The 20616-nt window shown below is 38.5% G+C and overlaps 3 long non-coding RNA genes across 3 annotated transcripts in view; 2 read left to right on the forward strand and 1 right to left on the reverse strand.

Annotated features, from left to right (window-relative positions):
* Positions 1 to 1263, forward strand: part of LOC125611537 — a 98864-nt gene extending 97601 nt beyond the window's left edge. Inside the window, exon 9 of the long non-coding RNA XR_007341728.1 lies at positions 1133 to 1263. This is a non-coding gene — a long non-coding RNA (uncharacterized LOC125611537). The remainder of the gene's footprint in view (positions 1 to 1132) is intronic.
* Positions 1 to 3721, reverse strand: part of LOC125611538 — a 67665-nt gene extending 63944 nt beyond the window's left edge. Inside the window, exon 1 of the long non-coding RNA XR_007341732.1 lies at positions 2976 to 3721. This is a non-coding gene — a long non-coding RNA (uncharacterized LOC125611538). The remainder of the gene's footprint in view (positions 1 to 2975) is intronic.
* Positions 2625 to 19814, forward strand: LOC125611539. The gene is made up of 2 exons (XR_007341733.1): positions 2625 to 3186; positions 19053 to 19814. It is a non-coding gene; the product is annotated as an uncharacterized LOC125611539 (long non-coding RNA).
* Positions 19815 to 20616: the final 802 nt, after the last annotated feature.

A 20616-nucleotide genomic window follows, 5' to 3' on the forward strand; every position in this document is an offset into this window, starting at 1 on the left:
ACACACACACAGACATCTAATCCTCACTTTGCACAGTGCCATGTTATCTAAAACTTGTGTATATCAGTGCTGTGTCCTCTCTGCAGATTCAGAGGTAACTTATCACTGTTACTTTGGTCCCCATGGAACTGTACAAAGTAAGGACATGTTTCCAATATGCAGAAGCTTCCATTAACACCATATTATTTGAAACAGGCCTGCTGATGTGTGGTGTGTGTGTTGGGAGATAGAATTGCTAGATTATAAGAATTTATATCCTCTATCTCATTAAATAGTGCAGAACTGCTTTACAAAGTGGTTCTAATTTGCTTTTCTATCAACAGTGTGTATCAGAGTGCCTATTATGCCTCATCTTTACCCATACAGTATTTCCCTTATTATGAAAGAAGGCACCTTGTTAACTTGTCACTTGTTTATGTTAAACTGTATGTATTTATTTTAGTAAAATGCCAGTATATCCAAGTGCAGTGGTGCACACCTGTAATCCCAGCGTCTGGAGAGGCTGAGACAGGAGGATCATGAGTTCAAAGCCAGCCTCAGCAAAAGCAAGGTGCTAAGCAACTCAGTGAGAACCTGTCTCTAAATAAAATACAAAATAGGGATAGGGATGTGGCTCAGTGGTTGAGTACCCCTGAGTTCAATCCTGGGTACCCACTTCCCATAAAAAAAAAGTCAATATAGTTCTTTTTTTTAAAAATTTTCTTGTTGGATTGCTTTTCTTTTCCTCATCTACTTATAGAAATCTTTCTCATATCCTGGTATGTTCTTTACTGATATGCTAAAAATATGTCCTTCAAGTTTATGGTATTATTTGGTGAATGGAAACTCTCAATTTCATATGTAAACTCATTGATATTTTCTTCTGTAGTTATTGCTTTTGTGATTGCTTAAGAAAGAAACAACCCTAATATCTAAAAGACATTCAATTAAATAATTTTCTAAGGTTTTTAAGGGATTGCTTTTGACAGTTAATCCCTTAATTCACCTGGAATTGATTATAGCCTGTGGTAAAAAAATTCTATTATAAAATTTGCTTAAGTAACTGCCACAAAAATTTTGAACATGGATCAGATAGAAGAATGAGGACTGCCTTAATTTTTTACATGAATTGATTATAGTCAGTCTCTTGCAGATTTCTCAAGATCTTTCCTGAGCAACTGATCCTTACTAGGGAGATCAAGAGCCATCCTCTAAGGATCCAACCATCCCACCAATTCAGCTAAGTAACTTTAACTCTTCTATCTTCAAAAGGGAAGATTTGTAAAGTCTGGATCCTGGCATCTACTTTAAAGGGACATGGAGAGGTATAAAAGTGGTAACATATGTGAATTATTTAGCTCTGAATCTGAAAAGCATAAAGGGAACAATGGTGTGGGTTTACTGCCATATTCCACAAAGTCCAGAACATCAAAAGGCCAAGTACTACAACTGGTTGTCCATTCAGGAAGGTATTGTTCTCTGTCTGATTGAAATAAGAATAACAGTGGTATCTCCTCTAGAGCCACATGAAAAAAGTTGGGTTTCTGTGCTCATCGATGCCATGGGTAAAGGATACAGTCTTCTTTTGTAATGGAAATTGCTGAAGTAATGTGGTAAAACATGCAGACAGTCTCCAAGAAGGCACCCATTGGGTTAGAGTGGGGTGAGGTGTATGCAATCTTTGAATGTGGGTTTCCTCAACCCCTGGGATTCTACATTGTGGTGAATATTTTCTGCCCCATAAAAGGTCCTAGGGGAAACCTTGATCATTCCCTGCATCCACCCCACCATTACAGTCATTTTGCTTTGTGTTTTTTTTCTTTTTTCTTTCTTTTTTTTTTTTTTGGTCCAGAGCTTTAACCCAGGGACACTTAACCACTGAGCCACATCCCCAGCCTTTTTCATATTTTATTTAGGGACAGGTCTCCCTGAGATGCTTACGGCCTCTCTAAGTTGCTGAAGCTTCTTTGAACTTTGGACTTGTGATCCTCCTGTGTTAATTCTTTGCCTCTCAATGACACAGTTTGCTTTGCATAATATCATTCCATTATACAGCATCTTAATCTGACCCACAAGTAATTACATTTCTAAAAATTTTTCTCACCCAGTTTGGAAAAACTAACTCCTGGAAACACTGATTGATTTGTTCTCACTGAGACCATGTAGCCCTCCTGCTTGGATAAATGCTGAGAAAAGCTAGGGTGCGGCAGGAGATATGGTATGCTCTTCAATATTGAAGACATTGTATTGCATTAAGGCTGTTTTCTATATAATGTGAGTGTGTGTTTAGTAAAGCCCTTTTTTGCTAAAATTATGGTTTGTATTTTATCTAAGTCAATTGAGATGTTATGTATAAGATCAATCTTTGAAATTTTTAATGCCTAAGATGTGCCCAGTGAGGAGTTGTAACTCCTCTGCATGTCCTCACCACTTTTATTCTTTATTGTTTATTTTATTTGGAAGAATTTAGTACCTGGGCATGGTGGTCACATCTGTAATCCCAGCAGCTCTGGAGGCTGAGGCAGGAGAATCACAAGTTTGAAGTCAGCCTCAGCAATTTAGCAAGGGCCTAAGCAGCTTGGTGAGACCTGTCTCAAACTAAAGAACAAAAAGGGCTGGGGATGTGGCTCAGTGGTAAAGTGTTCCTGGATTCAATCCTACTAAGAAAGAAAGGAAGGAAGGAAGGAAGGAAGGAAGGAAGGAAGGAAGGAAGGAAGGAAGGAAGGAAGGAAGGAAGGGAAAAGAAAAGAAAGAAAAGAAAAGAAAAAGAAATGGAGTTAGTGGCTCATATCTCTTTAACAAAGTAAGAATTGTGTTTCTAGGCAGCAGTGCTGAGGATGTAACTCAGTGGGAGAGTGCTTACGTGGCCCTGGGTTCAATCCCCGGCACCACAAAATACTAATAATTGTCATTATTAGTATTAATATAACCACATAATTATAACAATAAAAATAAAATAGGCAGCAGGCCCATGAAAGAGCCACTAGACCACATACCTCCCTTTCCCAGGCAACTCTTCCGCATCTTCTCATTGACTTCTTTGGAAGCAGGTTTCCAGGAATGGCTGGGCCAGATGGAGAAATCAGCTGGGAACTCTATGCCTCAGTGACAGGAGAGGAGGGGAGGGGAAATCCTCCCAACTGAAATGTGAACTCACTGCCTGTTGTGGTTACTTAGGACTGTCATCAGGAAAGTTTCAACTGGCTGGTAAGGAAGTGGGATGTTTTTCGGTTTTCACGCTTGTGCAATATGAGTTCAGAAGAAATCCATAGAGAAAAGCCTCACTGTATATGTTTGTTTAGCACAGAAACAAAAGACCATCTGGAGGTGTCTGGATGTGTAATGAGAAAGAAGATAGACACAGGGCACGGGTTAACAGGGTCTTGGGATTGCTCTGTGTTGTTTCTCCTCCAGGGTCAGTGGCCAACAGAGCCTAGACTGAAACCGGAAGCTGACAATGAAGTCAGAGAGGGGTGAGGGAGGATGCACTGTAGATGCAACTTGGGGGAACAAAGGTTAAGTACATATGGAAAGCTGCACTGGGTTGCCACTGCCAGCCTAGGAAATGAAGAACTGTCTGGTGTGCGGCTGATGGAACCTGACTTTGCTTCCACATAATCCGTACACACATGTGCAGACAGAAACTTGAATTGGGCAGAAGTGAGAAGTGACCAAAATCCTGCTGACTTCAATTTATTCAAAACGGGGAAAAACAGAGGCAGTCCTGGTCATGTAGGGAATTCTCTGGGTTACAATAATTTGTCTCAGCCATCCACGTAGCCTGGGATACACAGCAGAGTGATGACCAGTCTGGACACCTCCAGGCTTTGGGATCGCAGGACAGGCACGAACATTGTGAAACAATGATCAAAAAGACAAAAGAAAAAAAAGGGGGGGGGGATGCAGATTTTTGTAAATTCTGTTCCTTAGAGACCTTGACCATTCAAAGTTTGATCCTTGAACCAGCAGCTTTGATGCCTCCTGGCAATATGTTTGAAATGCAGCATTTCAGACCTCACTCCTGCCTACTAAATTAGAATCTTTGCTTTTTAATTAACACATAATATTTGTAAATACTTATGGGGGATAGTATAATAACTCGTTATATGTATACAATGTGTACAATCAAATCGGGGAATTACCATCTCTGTTTTCCTCAAACATTTATCATTTCTATGTGTTGGGAACCTTTTGTTCTCCTCTAGTTATTTTGAAATAAGTAATAAATTCTGCTAGACTACAGTCACCCTACTGCTCTATAGGATGTTAGAATTAATTCCTCCTCTCTAACAATATATATATATTTTTTTACCTATTATCTTACCTCTTTCTATGTTCCTTCCCTTCCCCCTTCTGGCCTCTAGTAACCCCTGTTCTATTTTTTTGCTCCTATGAAACCAACTTTTAACTTACACAAATAAGTAAGAACACAGAGCATTTGTCTATCTGTGCCTGGATTATTAAACTTAACATAAAATGCTCTCCAGTTTGTGGCTTCTTTACATTAAGCCTTTACCACAATTACTAATAACCAGCAAATGTTAAGCTACAAATACTTTTAGTTTTCAGCTTTAAATCTCAGAGGTACAAATGGGTTGGCTATGTGACTATATAAAGAATGGCAAAGGAGAAAAAAAACAGCTTAAACATCTCTTCATTTCTAACTACTTATTAATCAGTTTTCTATTACTGTGAAAAAACACCCCAGATAATCAACTTAAAAGGAGGAAAGGATTATTTTGGCCTATGGTTTTAGAAGTTTCAGATCATGATCGCCTGGCCTAGTTGCTTTTGGCCTGAGGTGGTATAGTACATTATGGTGGTAACATGTGGAGGAAGAGAGTATTTGTCTCATGGTGGCCCCAAAACAGACAGAGGGAAGAAGAGAGGCCAGAAGCTTAATATCCTCTTCAAGGGCCTAACTTAACGAATTGATCTTACTTTCTTTAACTAAATCTCACTTTCTGAAGGTTCTACCACCTCCCAATAATGTCATGGTCTGGGGACCAAACCTTCCATACATTTGGAGAATATTTAAGATCCAAACTATAGCACTGTACAAGGTGTAGTCTTCAGCACCATTAACAACATTTGGGTCCTTAGCACCATGAACATCATTTCAGAGCTTGCTAAACTTCAGGATTTCAGGTCATGTCAGAACCTGCTATATCAGAATGAACATTTTAACAAGGTCCTACTCTAGGTGATGTACATTCACATTAAAATTTAAGAAACAGTGGTCTAGCAAATGATGAGATCATATATCCTATTTCATTTTACTAATGTCACTTGTCTTCATTTGAATACATTTTCTGCTAGAAAGTTAGATCAAGCAAGAGGAAAGAAGGGCAGTTATATGGCTTCAACTTATTTTCTCTGCTTATATGGACCAGTTTTCATAGTTGATGAGAAGAAAAGAGTAAAGAAAGTGTTGATTTTTCAACCAGATAATTACTGCCACTCCACTGATTCTAAGTAGATAGGACTATCATGCTAACCTGGGGTGTAATCCTAGTGCTATGGTAAGGCCCGAGGCATAAGCTAACAATTTCCTCTTTTTCACCAAAATAATCACCTTTATTTTTCTTTTCTGGAAAGCAGCAAATCTCATCTCTACTGTGTATTTTCTGACCCAAGTTAAGTCTATAGAAACTGCAAATGGTATAAAAAGAAAGATCTCTACAGTAATCAAGATTAAGTCTTACCCTTTTTATTTCATGAAATGTTTCTCTCCCAGTATCAAAACTTCCAGTTTGTTAATATTATGCTATTCTGAACTTGCAATGATCTCATATGTCAACCCTATATTTATGACAGTCAAACAACCACATTCCTACTTTTTTTGGTGAAGAACATTTTTTTTAGTGTACCAAATATTCATGTATAATAACTCTGCTTCCAAAGTTCTGTAGTTATTAGTAAGTCACTTGGACACTTCAGATTTCATTAATATCCAATATTGTAAAACAGGATTCACAGAGTTTCTGGATCAGCCATTGAGAGTAGAGTAGGGAAATTCTCTATCTTATCCAAGTTCATTCTAAATCTAAAACAGCAACCTCAGTCTGGGTATATTTGTGCTCATTAGAATTCATGCATGTCCAAGTAACTCTACAGAGTTAGTATCATTTGGAATCTCTATACCAAGGAAAGGAAGTGTGTGAAAGTTTACTTTTGGGGACAGAATGAACAGTTTATCTCCTTTAGGCCTCTATTTATAGGGGGACTAAGGAAACATTGTAAATGAGATGCAAAGGAAACCAAAGCCCAAACCAATGAATGGAAGGAAGGGACTTTCTCTGAATTTCCACACAGATCACAGCAGGTGTTTTTGTGGGCATGTGCCAATATTTGGCATCTCTAGGAGCCCTAGAGTACAACACAAGGGGCTAACTTGGAAAAATATGTGAGAATGCTGGCTAGTCCACAGAAGACATCTCCAAATATTTCCTTAACAACTGAACAAAACTTTGAAATGGGACCAAAGAGTCTGCATTGGGCAAGCCAGAGGCAACTGAATTAGGAATCAATGGGAAAGTATTTGCAAACAAAAAGTCATGAGGTCTATGGAGACTCTGGTTCAGATCAATTCAGTGCAACCTGTTTTCCCAGCAACTTTGAGCAGGCACACATCCTCTTAAGAAGATGGCATGATTGAATGTAGCATCTTCTCAGTAAATCAATAACAGGGGCTGCATATTAGCATTGTTTATGTGAGAAATGTGAATTAATTCTCATCACCCAGGCCAACTTATGCCTTTTGTGCTTGCTTCTCTTAGACACCCATTTTAGGTGAAATAAATTGAGCTGAAGAGACCTGCACCTTGATTACATAAAGGAAGTCCTGCATTTTAATTTTTATCTCATTTATTTCATTTGTCCTCTCCAAAAGAGGACAAATATGGGAAAATGTTTATGGTATTATAATTGGAGGGGGGGGATGAAGCAGTAAATTTAATCCAAAAGGAATTTTTTCCCTTTCTCTGAGTCCCCCATCTCCAGATTTCTAGTTCCTTAAATTACATGTTGTAGTGAAGTAGGAAATGTCATCTGTCTTCATTTCACAAACTATAAATTGGGAAGTTTGGCAAATGTGTATCAACACCTTTCCAACTGAGAAAATTCGTTGCTTTATTCTTCATGACAATATTTTTTTTTATAAAAGGGAAGCTAACCACTTTCCAGTCCTTCTCAAAGAGCAATAACCTAAGTTCCTGGTGTAATTGAATCCACAGTAACTGCCATGAAGTAGGATCTTAATCAAATTCGAAGTGAGCATTGAAGAATTTCCAAGAAATTTGTTTTAAATGGCCTACAATGAGCTAAAGATTTCCTGATTCCAAGGAGTCTTGAGGGCCTGCCTATACCAAGTACTATCATATTTCATAAAAATGAGTGTGATGGAATTCTGAATTTCTTTTTTCCACATTTAAGTAACAAGAAAAAGGCCAAGGGAGAGGAAAGATGGAACAGCAAAATGGTCATGATTAATAAACTCACATGTTATCTCTATTTTCCAACATTTTGTTTATTATTGCAAAAATAATAATAATGAAAAACCTTAATCATCCACCAATACAGGCATGTTCAATGTGGTAGGATACCAGAAAGCAGTTGTGAAGGATGTAGACAATGGTCTCAAACAGTCCCTGGCAATACTCATCTCTGATCCATAGTTTCCTCAATAGCAAAGTGGAAAACTAATCATAGCATAGGTCTCATAAATTCCTGTGAAGATTAAATAAAGTGATGACTATAAGGTACTTAGTACAATACTTAGCAAAATACATAGCTCAAAGTAATCACTCAATAAATGTTGATGATTATTGTAATTATTTTCATCTAATGGAATACTATGTAAAAATTTAAAATGAACATATAAAACATACATCTATATTAACTGATGAGGAAAGACAACCTCTATGAACATGATATAGATGACCAAAATACATTTCTAAGCAGAAATAAAAATAAAGAACATATCACATACATCTTTGTATGATTCCAAACGTACCTAAGAAGAAGTCAGAAAATGTATATCAATCACAATTGCTTCTGAGAGAATTTTGGTAATTCTGTGCTTTTCCCCCACTCTGTGATGCCCTTGTTTTTAAATGAACTTGAAATAACTTTTAAGATCTATAACTAAAAATGCATCAAGTTGCTATGAGAAAAATGCTTGGCATCTCTGCAGTATGCCAGGCTCTGGGAGAGGCTCACTCTGCAGTGAGCTTGCAAAGTGGAGGTCCCCACGCTAAGGCTTGAACCCCTTTAGTCTTTGGGGTAGGAGCAGGTAATAGAAGGAGCCAACATGAAAGCTTACAGGGGACACCTAATCCCACACAGCTGTGTTAGAGATTGTTTCCTGGAAAAGGTGATAGCTGAGAGAAATCCTAAGTTAAAAGATGAAAGAAAGGGGCATTCATTGTCATCGGGGTGGATACACTTGGCTTTATTTCTACCATCTTACCTTGTATTTCCCTTTTTACCATGATTTTCCTTGGTTTACTTTTTTCTCCTCTTCAGTTTTCTGGTGAATTAATCAAGTTTGCTTTATTCTTCTTTTACCATCTACAGGATTGGAAGTTATTCATTTCATTCCTACTTTCAGTGGTTGCTGTTTACAATGACTTCTGATATCAACTACCCAGAGTTGGGTCATATGCCACAGAGCAGGGCAGAGTCCTCTACAAGTCTACCCGCACTTAGACACAAGTCACATGCCTGGGGATTCCAAACCATCCATGCTGTGATCAACTGACTAAAATTAGAAGTTTCCACTCACCATTCAGAGTACTCAGCTTCTGGAATTCACTAGAATGATCTGAAACATAGGAAAGCAGTACACTTAAAATTACAGTTGCATTATTTATTATTTTCATTATTATATATGAATAATAAAGACACTCCTATCATTTGGAAAACTCCAAGTTTTAGAGGCTCCCTTCTCAGGAACTAAGGAAAAAATTATTTTACACCACTAAAATTTTAAAAAATGTATTTGACTCAACACGACTTAAAGGTGATCAACTTTTATATCTGCCTTCTGAACAATATTTCAACTTAAGAATTCTTTAATTTTACTTTTCTTTATCACTTTTAAAAATTCTTTTAGATATATATGACAGTAGAGTGTATCTCGATGTATTGTACACATGGAATGTAACTTCCCATTTTTGCGGTTTTTTCTGTATATTTTTTTTTATGTTAAAACAGTCCACATGTTTGAAAGCTTAGTTTTAAAACACGCCCTCTCCATTTTTTTCTTCTTCTTTTTGTGTATTATTTTGATGGATTTATTTTCCAGCTTACTGAATCTCTCTTCAAAAGTGTCTAAGTTGGGATTTAAATCAAGCACAGAATTTTTAATATAAACAGTCATAATTTTCTAAAATATCTGTTTTAATTCAGCATAGAGTTCTTTGTTACTATTGTCTTTTTTCTCTTGTTATAATTTATTTTCCTTCTTTTTATGTTTCAATTTTAAAATATTTTCTATTCTCTTTCAAAATTTTTATTATAAGTTTAGAATACTAATTTTCCCTTTTGCTGTAATGGTTGTATCTCCTTAATGGTGGTGTTTTTCACATGATTTATAATATTTTATTAGTGTTTATCAATTAGTATGATTATGTTCCCTATAAAAATTCCACTTGCCTCTGGTAATGGAAAAGGACTGAATTAGCTGGGCTTCAGAAATGTCATCCATTGATTTATTATTTTTTCACATGAATTCCCATCATGGGAAGAGAACGTGTGGACTACTCCCATCAGCACAGATTTATAGTCTTTATCTTTTAGGAATGACAACACTGGTCATTTCTCAAGCCTTGTGGGTAGTTTCTTCACCCCTTTGCGCAGACATGGCAGATGCTGAGGCTCCTAGTTAGTGCAGAGAAGCTGGATTCCAGCTTCATGGTCTTGTGGGTGAGGCTTACCTTCTGCCCTTGTCTGATTCCCTCCGTCCTAAAGCCCAAAGCCCACGTGCTACTTCAGCATCACTCCAGGCTTCCCAAGAGGTTGGCTTTGCTTCTTTTTTTGTCATATAGAAATTACCTTTTCATCTATTAGCCAGGAAACATGTTGAATCATTAGAATGGATTCGAGTGGATTCAGCCATCCTGTTTATGGGAGGAGAGGTCCCTTTGACATCTGCCAGTCTTCCACTTTACCAGTAACCCTCAAAAATTCTGTGTGTGACCATGCCTTGAGGATTAAACTAAAGACACGCACACAGAGATGGTCCTACTGCGTCTAGTTTTCCAAATCCATGAATTGTTTGGGTACAGCATGAACCAGCACATTTCAACTTATTGTAAATTCTACCCTTCTTAGACGTGCACTTGCCAGCATCTAGTTTCACTCTCAATGGAATGTAGTTGCCTAGAGTCTTCCCCAATGCATATGTAGAAGAACTTTTGACAAGGACAGAGTTGAAGAGAATGGAAAATACATGTTTATGTGCATACACAGTTGATTCTTATTATTAACAAAATTTTTATTTGTAAATCCACCTACCTAAAATACATTTGTAACTCCCAAAGCAACAGTTCCTGGGCTTTCATGGCCATTCACAGACATGCACAGACTGGTAAAAATTCAAAATGCCTGATTCTAGCTGAGATGGAATAAGGATGGATCATTATCTGCCTCCTTATTTCAGCCCTTTTATTATAAACAAGAGTCCTTCACACTGTCAATCTAATGTGCATTTTTTTTGCAATTTTTCTTGATAATTTTAGCATTTAAAATGTCCCCTAAACTTAGTGCTAAAATGCTGCCTGATGTTCTTAAAACACAAGGAGGCTGTCATGTGCTTTGTGGAAAAAATGTGTATGTGTGTTAAAGAATCTTCATACAGGAATAAGTTATGCAGCTGTTAACCATGGGATGAACTAACCATATATATTAGATAAGGAGTCTTTGAACAGAAATGTACTTAAAATAAGGCTATGCATTGATCTGTTGATGAACATGTTGTGATGAGTGACTTGTGGGCTCTAACTTAGTCTTTTTCCCAGAAGTATTTGCTCAATATTTGTTCACTCAGTTTGCAAAGACTTTACATAACTACTATAGATAATGAAATTAGACTCTACATCCATGTAAAGTAGGAGAAAATGTTTGAATATTATAGATATCCCCCCACACATCCTTCGAGAAGGGAACAAAATAACCAAAAGTTAAATCAACAGAGAATTCATTTTGTTGGTTCTATTTAGAAGTGAATTTTAGGCCTCACACTTCATAGAATGGAGTTTTACTTTACACCAACCTTAATTCCCTCCTGTGGATACATATCTATTTTAGTGGGCACAAAGATCAATATTTTCCAGTCCAACATGCAAAATTCTTTGAATTACCGCTGCTATAATTCTTAGTAGAACACTGGGTGATTGCAGCATTCCTTTGAGTTTCACAAACTTTATAGACCATTTTCTGAAAGATGTGTTTGTGACCTCATTGAGTTTGAGAAACATTCCATGTTTCATGTCAGCTATTATTTTTCAGAGGGAAATTTCATTAACATCACTTAATATTTTTTAAATTAAATAACAGCTTGTACTAGGACAACAATTAAGATTTCTATTTAACAATTATTCTTGATTAAGCTTCCAGGGTAGCTTGAGAAGGAAATAAGAGAAGAGAGAAAGAATGAAAGAGAAAAAGAGAGGAGAGGAAACCCTCCCCCGAGAGCTCACATTTAGCCAGACCTTAGGACCTGCAAGGTTGTGAACAGTTTTCTATATTTAGCCTACCAGATATTTTGAGTAGTTCTGAAATTGGAAAGCAATGTTTTTCCATGAATTCCCCATAATAATTTTTTCCTAAGGCAACTCTAACCACAATACTCCCTTTTTATCCTGTTTTTCCAAATCTATAGAGGGCTACAGAGTTCCTCCCTTAGAAGGTTGGAGAACTCTGCCAAGCAGAGCAGCCCTTGCCTAGTCAAACCTAAAATTCCCTGACCTAACTCATGGTGTATGCATGGACGCTATGGATGAATTTCCTCTGCTGAAAGGAGTAGTGAACTGTAAGATTGCTCTCCCATAAAATACAATGAACTCTCAGAACCTCAGTCAAACCTTAAGGATGGATTTCCCTTGGGCTTTCACCCTCCCCAGAGGCAAACCCTTGACAACAGTATTGCTGAATGTCTAATCACATGTGACAACTCTGAGCCCATCTATTAGTACCAATGGCAAATCCTTTCTCCAGTATTTTCCAGGACATAAATAAGATGCTTCAGGCATAGTTTTTTAATTTCAGAAATCGGAAGATTTATATTGAGAGTATCCTCTTAGAATACAGCAATCTTAGAATTGCAACAGTTCAAACAGATGCTCTTGGATTTTACCTCTGCTCTGGTCTGGGAAACGTGTATCTACAGTGACTGGTATGGACAGGTTGCTTCTTCAACTCTTTTTGCCATGTACTCTGTAATGTCTTTCCCCTAGGGCTGGTTCCCAAGCCAGCCAACCCTGCCTATTCCTTGCATTTTACACATTTGAACACAAATGGAAGGAGAATATGTTCTTCATTTTGCTTGTAGAAACTGTCAGAGTGCAGTAAAGGAAAACTGTTGAAGCCAGTTACAGAGGTGACATCATGAGAAAATGACAGAGTAATGGCTTTATCCAGGGAGTACATCGTCAACCCAGTGACAAGAACATCTTGAACCAAGACGGATAAAGGCAGAATATGATCAGGGAAATTGCTGTGAGTGTTGAGAAGGAAAGGCTAAAGGAGAGCAGACCCCAAGAATTGGAAACTTCGCAACACATATAAGGAATCAGATATCTGTAAATATCTAGTACAAAGGAAAAAATTTGGTGGCGTGAAAGACCAATAATTTCAATGATGTAAATGAGGCCAGGCCCCGTAACTGCTATCTTTTAATGTTGTTATGCTTCTGATTTAAATCAGATTACATGGTTCCCCCACCTACACCCCCCTGGTTTGCACTTAGAAGAAAATGGAGGCTTCTTAACAATCTCGTCTCACGGTGCACTGGTGCCACAGGGGCTCCATTCCAAAGCACACCAAGCCCTTTACCATCTCAGAATCTTCCTTTGCTTGCTCACTCTGCCTGGGTGGTTTCCCCTTGGATCTCTGCACTGTTGGTTCCTTCCTGTGTCTTAGGTACACCCAGCTTGACCACCCTGAACACAGGCATCCCCTACCCCAACCACCACCACCTCAAAGTCCTTCTAATACCACTGTTCACTTCCTCAATGACACTTCTCACAACTGAAGCTTCTTTTATTTATTTAGTGCCTAAGTCCAAATTACTGTATTCCCACTACCAACAAATAATAGAAAGTCAATAAATATCTTTTGAACAAATAAATAATTAAAACAATGAATTAACTTATACCAGTAGGTATGGCCTTGCAAAAGCAGAGGTAAGCCTAATTTTAAAAATAAAACCCCAAAGTATAAGGTATATTCAAACATCAAGCAGTTTTTTATGTTTAAGAAGAGCCCGTGTGTGAAATCCTTGAAAATGAGGCCACTTGCATATCACTTGACTCTTCTTAATTTAAAAATATTTCTTCAGAAATCCACAAAATTTCCCATCACAATAACACATACCTGTAATCCCAGGGACTTGGGAGGCTGAGACAGGAAGATCACAAGTTCAAGGCCACCCCAGCAATTTAGCGAGGCCCTAAGCAAATTAGGAAGACCCTGTCTCAAAATAAAAAAATTAAAAAGGGCTGGGGATGTGTTTCAGTGGTTACATGCCCCTTAATTCAATCCCTGATACCAAAAAAAAAAAAAAATTCACATAATATCCATCTTCTTAGTTCTGAATCTGACACATCCCCACCTGGATTTGAACTTCTTTTTCTATGAGCATTGCATGTGCATGTGACCTGAGCAATATTTTTCATTAGTGAATGTCTTGGGACCTGCCGTGGTGCATGGATCAAAGTTCTATGTGTTTCTAAGGTGTTGGCTTTACCCTGCCTCTAATGGAGTCAGTGTCTCAAAGATAGACTCAGGGCATCTGTATAGCAGCAAACTGCCAGCAAGTCAGTCACCAAACTCACAAAACTTTGGAAATTTGTTTCTTTGGACCACTATCTTTTTAAAACAGTCTTCAGAAAAAGTAATTTTCAAAAGACAAAATTTAAACTTCTGTTTATGTTGAAATCAAAAAGCAAAACACTTTTGCTCCCTGGACAGGTTTCTGAAAGTCTTTCCTTGACTCTAATTATTTAATTTCAAAATAAAGGGATGGCTAGCCCCGTTCACATAGAAATAAAACATATGTTGATATTTATAAGGGGAAAAAAAAAGGCGCTGGATGCTGTGGATGATTCCAATGGCTCTGACTCATGCCATTATCTTTTCTAAAGCCAAAATGAAGGTGACATGCATGTAAATAATCACAAATTTGTATTTCCCAAATGAGGAAGTTGTATCTGAGACAAAGTATACTCATCAGTACAGACAGATATGAGGGTGCATATAGAACTAGAAACATCCGTTGCTGTCGTGCAATAGCACAAACTTCAGTCAAGTGAATAGACAACATATCAATGTCACTAGCTTTACTCTAGATCCCTGCAGTTGTTATGGTAAAGTGGGTGCATTAGTTTTGTTTTTTTTTTTTAATGCACTAGTCAAAAAAAATTTAAATAATTCATAATTTTCATCTAATAGCACCCGGATATGAATCCAACTGAATAAATATGAAACTAAGTATTTTATATTTGGGGGAAAACTGTATTTTGAAACTTTCTTATCATATATGAGCTTCCCTTTAATAGACACAAATTTAAGAAAATCCTTACAATGTTAGTAGTTGAAGTTAACCATTTGGAATTTAAGTCTGTATTAACGGAACAAAAGAAAGCTGATAGATTTAATCTATTTTATTTAGGTTTAAAGAGCAAAGAAGAAATGATTGTTTCTGCAATCTCATCAGGAACTTTTTATTCTACAAAACATCCTTTAGACGCTTTCCCACCACATGTTAGTTTCCATTATTAGGAGCTTGGCCGAGATGTATTTAGTTTGGCAGCCAGCCAAGTAGTGTTCCTTGGGTCTCAGTGGTACCAAAATTGACAGAAAGCACATTGGAGGAAAAGGTATTTTCAAATCACGATTTTCACATAAAAAATATAAGACCAAAATCCTCTCTTGCAAAATGAAGAACTTTACTATCCTTCTTTGCTTTCTTCCATGATGTTAAATCCAGGCATCCTGCTTTTGCTTACTTACATCTCCCTAACACTTGTGGTAAGAACAGGGGTCTTTCTTATAGCCACAAAAAGGATCCCCAACTTGGAGGAAAGACAAGATTTACTGCACAATCACAGAGACTTATCTGGTAAAGCCCCAAAGCATCTCTGCTTGCTATGTCCCCTCTCTAGCACAGGGTATTTGACTTTGTAAATGCCTCTCTGCTAGCTCCCTGAAACTTGAATTTAAGTAGACCCTTTCAACTCCTCTGCACTTGTATTAATCTGAGAACTTTATCCCCTCTGTGTAATCCTGTCTTTTAGGCAATGGAAATATGAAAAATGTTGCCTTCTTTCAAAAGTGATGTGTCCAACTAAGCTTCCCATTCTTCTTCACAAGTTCCCTGATAGGGAAGTCTTTGTAAGCTGGTAACACACTAGCATTTCTTCTGAGAATCCCAGTAAGTGGGGAAGAGAGTCCCTGAGGTATACTGCATCTCTGATAAGTAGCCAAAAGAATAAACACCATGAGTTACTGAAACAGTTGACAATCATGGTGACCCCAGCACCTAAGACACATTATGGAAATATTTTCTGAGTTTAAATTGTTTAACTGGTGGAAGTGGATTATTAATTTGCTTTTACCCTGACATGAATACTACAGTCAATGGCATTATTGTTTATAATCACTCTCCCTTTCCCAGTGAGAAGGTCATTGTCTCTGGGCTTGCAAAGTAACTTGTTGAAGTGAGTAAATGTAACATATCCCATCACAAGTTTCCATCAGGTTTTTTGCCCTTCTCCCTCTGCCATAAAGAGATCAGACCCCCAACAGAAACTGAATTCTGAGCATCAGTTCTAGCAGAAGATGTGGGAAGGAAAGTCATCACAGCCTAGTCAGAGCTGCCAACACATATGATGGATGAGAAATCTGTGTTGGTCTTTATTAATCATTGAGACTTTGGGGTTGTTACTGCAGCAAAGCTAACTCAAATCTTTAATATGTCTGTATTATCACTTAGGAGCCCATCCAAGATTATGACCAAGTTTTTATGCTACATAAATATCATAGTCTTAGGACCATGAAATAAGGGAAATTCAAAGGTAGCTGTCAAGACTTCAGGTTCTAGAGTCAGATCTGAGTTTAAAGGTGACTGCCATTTATTATCTCTGTGAACTTCAACAAGTGATTTTCAATTTATTATCTGTACAATGCAAATACAAATAATAGCTTCTATTTTAACTTTTTTGTAGTTGTAGATGGAGAGAATGCCTTCATTTTATTTGTTGATTTTTATGTGGAGCTGAGAATCAAACCCAGTGTCTCATGCATGCTAGGCAAGTGCTGTCCGCTGAGCTACAACCCCAGCCCAAAATAATAGCTTCTTTATAGAATTATTGAGTGGACCTAAAGGGACAATATATGTAAAGAACTTAGACCTATAAATTGACTCAGTAAACATTATATAAATTGTGGTGTCATTGATGGCATTCAATGGGAATCAGGTGCTAAGCTCACTATCAGTGATGGCATTCTAAGGGAATCAGGTGCTAAGGTCACTATCAGTGACGGGAACCCTATTGGAATGTAGTTGAGAGCAGCAGCCCAAGGCAGTGAAGACAAGAGGGCTAGGCAGAGGAGGAAGGTGAACTACAGTGAAATTGCTGCAGGTCATCTTATGACTCCACCAAAAGCTATGGAGCTGGGATAGTCTTCCAGAAATTTCCCAATTTGAGTCAAGGGGACTGGACTTCATACCTTCAGATCCCACTAGTCACTGGATGTAATAGCCCCCAGAGAGGGAGGTATTACTTTGGGCAAGCCTCCATTTTTCAGCTAAGGGCTGTTTCTGAGCAAATTGGGTGTAAGCCACCAGTGGGTAACATCCAGCTACTGGAGAAATGAGTCCTTGAGTCCTGAAGAGACCCAGAGGTACTTTCTCCATGAGATAAATTGACCCCAACTGGATAAAATTCCTCCAAGATTGTGAATGCTCTTGTTCTGCAGGAAAACTGCACAAAGCTTAGTGGGATGAACTGCAAACTGGCTGCAGTCTCTATTCTTGGAGACTAAACTGACGCTCATCATCTCCCTCCATTATATATTCTAAATTACTTTTGTACTTTTCCAGTCCAGGTGGCTTACCTGGGTGGTATTTCTCAGGCTCCTAGGCTGGGGTCATTTGACTGACAGAATTAAATAGGAAAATAACAAAATATGTCCCAGTGGGGGCCAAATTTGTGCATTCCCCATTCAGTTAAGCAACCATTTCTCCATCTAGTAATTGGGCCAATGTCCCTAAGTGAGGATATCAGCCCCTTCCTTTACCTACTGGTTCTTTGACACAGGTCCTTCTGTGACTCGGCAACAGCTGTAGCTTAAATCCCAATGTCCCCACTGACAATGTTCCCTTTGGAAACCATGACTTTGATACCCACAGACTCTTAGGTTGCCATGATAAGAAGCATTAATTCCCCCCAAGACTTTCCCTTAGGTTGTTTTGAAATATACTTGCAAGTTCAAGTTCTTTGACAGTTTTCCTTTCGAAAGGTGAACCTGATTTTCCTTCCCTGTGTGTGCACCTGTCATAGTGATTCCTTTCCTTCAAATATAATGCTGTGGAAATGACATCCAAGACCGGGTCCTTTAAAGGGCACCTTGCACTTGGCACGCTGTTTCTCCTAAATGCTGCCCCCTGTAGGAAGCCAGCTGCCTGGCCTTGAGGATACTCAAGCAGCCACTTTTCTTCTGACAGTTATGCTCCACCACCTGCCCTCTACTATTTTAGGAGCCTTTCATGCTTGTGGCTATCAGTTCTAAAATGGCATCTCCTACGGTTATAATAATGCTGCGCCACTCTCACCAGCACATTCCTTGTCACTTTGGAGAATGAGGCTCTCCAGGACCTCCTGAGGAACAGTGGGCAGCTGGGTTTTCTGGCTTTATTCTAGCACATCCATTTCTCTAAACTCGTTGATCCTTTTGTCCCTGTGTGTAATAAAGGAATCATGACAGTTCCACCTTGACATGGGCTATTGCTTTCTCTGAGCCTCAGAAGCCATTAAAGCAATATATTAACACCATCTTTTAGGGTCAAGCTATGGCAGGGTCAAGCTCCCACATCACAGGAGAGTGCTTCCATATTAAGAACCTCTCACCTGAAATGCAAATCAAAACTACTCTCAGATTTCATCTTTCCAGGCGTGATGGCACATGCCTGTAATCCCAGTGGCTTGGAAGGCAGGAGGATCTCAAGTTCAAAGTCAGCCTTAGCAAAAGCAAGGCACTAAATAACTCAGGGACACCCTGTCTCTAAATAAAATACAAAATAGGGTTGAGGAAGTGGTTCAGTGTTTGAGTGCCCCTGAGTTCAATCCTCTCTAATTAATAAATAAATAAATAAATAAAGACTTCATTTCACTTCAGTCAGAATGGCAACTATCAAAAATACAATACAACTATCAAAAATACAAAAACTTATCCAAATATATTCTACTTACTTACCCTTTGAGCCAACACCCTCAGCATCCAGTTCCTACCCACTCTCCAGCTGTCTTCCAGTAACTGTGGTCTAGATCTTCCTTTCTCTGGGGGATCTAGTCCCTTCCTTCTTTAGCAGATCCAGAACTTTCCCAGCTAATTGTGTTGTGACATGAAGCGAGAGATTGTTCTGATGGCCAGGAATGGAGGTGGGTACTGATCCTAAAGGAGAGAAACAAGTTATTTTTTTCAGAGTTCTCTATATTACCTAAAGCCTAGCTTGTTTCAAGGAGAATTATCTACCTTTGTAAGCCCAGATTTTCAGGAATTCAAGATTTTGTGTACATCAATTTGGACATGCTATTCCAAGCCTTAGAGTCTCACTCCTTTCCAATCAGGGCCCTTCCTTGAAAGGGGCAGTCTACCAAGATAAAGAAGATAGCACCCTCTGGAGCTTGGCTACTCTTCTAATTAGATCCTGAAACTGATTCTAGACTTTTTTGGCTCACCACCTGCAGAAAATGAGAGTCTTTTATATGCTGCCAGTAAAGAGGTATGGTTTTTACATTTCATTTTAAATTATGACTAATCACTATCAGGCTTTCATTGTCTTTCCTAATATAATAACCATTTGCTTCCACAGCCCTGATATTTACTGCTTGACTTGAACCTCTGAGACACCTTGCCAGAGTACATCTTTTCCATCCCAGTTTACCACAGTGAAAGTTTAAATCATTGACCCCTCCTGTTGAAATCCAGGGGTCTCATTCACCCCTAGTGATGGTCAGTTGGTGGCTGGTTTGGCTCCTAAACCCAAATTTTAAATATGCTTTTTAGAGCTCTATATTCCACCATACTAACTGATTTTTAGGGTAATGAATTAAATGGTGCTGCCTCAAATGATGTGTCTGCCCAGAACAAGTGAATGCAATTATATTCGGGAAAAGGATCTGGCAGATAAAATGAAATGAAAGGGTTTGAGATGAGACCATCCCTGATTATCCGTGTGGGCCTTACATCCAATGAAAAGTGTCTTTTTAAGAAACACACAGAAGAGAAGGTGATGTGAAGACAGAGGCAGTTATTGGGGTGATGGGTCCACAAGCCTAGACGAGCTAATGATTGCCAGCAAACACCAGCAGCTAGAAGTAAAGCAAAAAGAAAAAAGAGAAAGAAACCAATCCTGCCAACACTTTGACTCAGATTTCTGGACTTTTGAGTTATGAGAAAATAAGTTTCTACTGTTTTAAGTCACCCAGTTTGTAATGCTTTGTCATTGCAGCCACAGGAAACTAATCTGCCCAGGAAAACACACTCTGAGACAGATTTTCAGGCAGATGGAAGCAGGATTGGGAAGAGGGACAATGTGAACTCCAATGCATTGGCAAGAAGGGCTCAGTTGATCCCACTGAAAGCTTAAAGCTGACCTAACCCTTCAAAGATATCCTGAATTGGGGAAAGAAGGCCGGAACTACTTATTTCTGGACTGAAGCTTTCATTCTCTGTATTGAGTACAGCAACTCTCAAGAGGGTGAAGCATCATAAGACAAGACAGCTCTTTTCAACAGAGCGCAATTCCAGTGGGTTGACTTAATTGTGAGCTATCAGTGGCCAACATCCCTAGCCGCTGGGGAAATGATGGTATCAATTCAAAACAGGGAATCTGGTTGGCACCTCACAGCAGCTACAACCAAAGGCTGTGCTGTGGTTATTATTGTCCAAGTAAGAAACATCTCAAGGATGGAGACCATGGAAAATAGATCAACCAGAGTGGATCTCTGTGAGTTGATTTTACAAAAGTAATTTTTTTTTTTAAACTGGCAAATCCAAGGCAAACTCTGTGGGAAGACTTGAAGGAGAAAAAAGGCTGCTGTAATGTCCATAAGTGAACTGAGAAGGAAGAGTGAACTTGGGGAAAAGGATGTGGTAGAGGTGAAGCTCGCTGCACTCATCCTTCCTGGG

Source organism: Marmota marmota, unplaced genomic scaffold (assembly GCF_001458135.2).
Source record: "Marmota marmota marmota unplaced genomic scaffold, marMar, whole genome shotgun sequence".
Lineage (NCBI taxonomy): Eukaryota > Metazoa > Chordata > Mammalia > Rodentia > Sciuridae > Marmota > Marmota marmota.